The sequence below is a fragment of the Alligator sinensis genome, unplaced genomic scaffold (assembly GCF_000455745.1).
Source record: "Alligator sinensis unplaced genomic scaffold, ASM45574v1 scaffold41_1, whole genome shotgun sequence".
Taxonomy (NCBI): Eukaryota; Metazoa; Chordata; order Crocodylia; family Alligatoridae; genus Alligator; species Alligator sinensis.
Window position 1 is genome coordinate 3299101 of NW_005841926.1, and position 2698 is coordinate 3301798.

A 2698-nucleotide genomic window follows, 5' to 3' on the forward strand; every position below is an offset into this window, starting at 1 on the left:
CTGCTTATGCAGGGGGTCAGACTCGATGATCTATTGAGGTCCCTTCCGACCCTAACATCTATGAATCTATCTATGAATCTATGACATACATGGCTGTAGCATATGCCAGATGAAAACTAGTGTCTGGCTGGCCAGAGCTACACTCTGGCTACCAGTCAGGGTCTGCATGCATGGATTGCCTTTGCTGCAGCCCCAGGGGGCCCCAGGACCCCAGATAAGGCTGCTGGGGCCAGCCCAGGTGCTACCTGAAGCCTCCCCTACTCCACACAGGTCAATTTGTCACATTCCAGAACACATGTGCAGGGGTGTGCCCGGGGACAACAAATATGTGCCTCTGCTAATTATTTGGAGGGAAATTCACATTCCCACTAATGGGGATGCATTCAGAGGTAGCTCAGGTTGTCTGTACTGTGCTGGTTGCCCTTATTCAGTGTGGAGTCAAAACAAAGCAAAACCTCAAATGACATATGATGGCATGATTCAGTTGATTTTTGGCTAGCGTACTAGTACCATTTTGTTATTGTTTTTGCATATATTTTGATTTTCAAATCTGTAATATACATCTCTAATATACATTCAAGTTACGCTGAATATTTTACACAGTTCCATCTCTTTGCAAGGGTATATGCACTTTTTTTGTGATAAGCTCCCAATTCATGCTGAAATACATGCAGCTGCTTGAAAATGGAGACCCTTATTTTTCTTTAGCTGAATTCAATGGGTGAAAGAAGGAGAATAGGAATATAGGGGACAAAAGAAAAGAGAAACTCCTTTAGGAATGTTAATCCTAAATGATGACAGATTGTCCAAATAGTTTCAGTAGCCAATTCTGCATTTACGTATGTCCAGACAGCTGGCATTGTATTAGTTCATGCATTAATTCATGCCTAGTTGATATGCTTAGGACTGGCATTATTCATCAAATAAGAAGAACAAATAAGCAAACTACATCAAATTAGCTATTTAAAGTTTCAGTGTGTAAGTTTGTGCTCCCATAAAGCATTCCAGATGTAGAACATTTATTTCATGGTGCTAGAAAAAAAGGTAGTATCTTACAAATTAAAAAAAAAAATCTGTTTTCTTCAAGTTTCCCATAGAAACTGAGTCATCATTCTCAGTTATCTTGACATGTATTAGCTGTTTCAGAACATTTGAACTTGTTGCAAAGGACACAGACTACTACAGAAATTAAAATATCTAATAAATCCTTGTGGTTTGTTATTGTACATATGACAGTCAGTTTGAAATGTATCTAATGGGTACAGAATAACCATCTCACAAATTATTACTTATATTTTATGAATGATCTTTTCCCATCAAAGAAAAGGGTTCACTATAATTAATTTAACTAATTTTTGCATGTTACATTCTAGCAAGTTAAAGTTTTAGATTGAAAGTATTGATTTAGTTTTTGGAGGAAGTTATAGTTAATTTGGAAAAAAAAGGAAAAAGAATCTCAATTTCCACATATATCATCCCCCCTAAATAAAGCAGGAAATAAAAAGGTTAGCTTGGCTGAAATATATCATTCAGTTCAGGGTGTATTGGCACATCTCAGCGCTTCTGAAACAGTCCTTCTGATACAATGCTTCACTGAGGCCATTACAAGATAAAACTGAAGGACCAGATTCAGACTGTCCAGTAGGTTCCTACATTTTGGCTTCATCGCTCCTAAAGAATAGTTGCCCTTTCCCAGGCCATAGATCTAAATAGACAGGGGTGAAAGAGAGAAATAACAATTGAGAAAGTAAGTGATGAGAAGAGAGACATTTAGAGCTATCCAACAGGAAATACCAGACAGAGGTTTGCATTTGTACTCTCACTCTGCAGCTCATTAGATATATCTCTGGCTAAATAAAGTTGATTGTATCACCATCTTTTACATGTAACCTAAGCCAGCATGCTAAGGCTGAGTGATGTGCTGGATTTTGGGTCCTTGGGGTGCCAGTAGCCCTGGGAGCCCCTAACATAGGCTACTAACTGAGTGGTCCAGGGGAGAGGTTGTCTTTCACCCTCACTGCCCAGGAATCAGCTCTGAACCTGATGAACACATTATTCTTTATTATATGCAAGTAATTTATACACAGGAAAAAAATAAAGAAATATAATACCAATTGTTAATAAAGCTAACAATCTAGAATACATTTACAAATACAATATCAGATTAATAATTCCAGCACACTGGGTGGTCCCACTCGTGTTAAACTACCTAAATAACTAAATTCACCTTGTTATACCCCTTTAAAATAGTCCCCTTCCCCCAATGTCCCGGGCTATGCCATAACCCAATTGATTTCCTTCTGGTCACAATCCACTTCCCATAACAATAAATGGCAACACAGCTATAACTAGGATCCACCACTAGGTGGCGGAAGCAAGGCTTCTGCTGCTCCGGGGAAAATGGACGCCTTTAATCTTTCCTGGTAATACAGTGAAATGAGCTCTGAACAGCTGCTGCAGACACTAGTGATTAGGTGTACCTTCACAAACCCATGCTGGTTTATGTTGTCTCAGCCCACTCCCTCTTGGGACTGTCTCCCCTTCCCAGGACATCCATCTGCAGACAGGGGCTTCCCTCTGAAAGTCTTGATTCTGCAGCTGGAGCCTCCCAGCTCAGAAAGGGGCATCCCTCTGTAGGCCTCTAACCTTGAAGCTTCTCTCAGCTCTAGCAAGCCTGCTGGCTCTGCTTATTAACCCC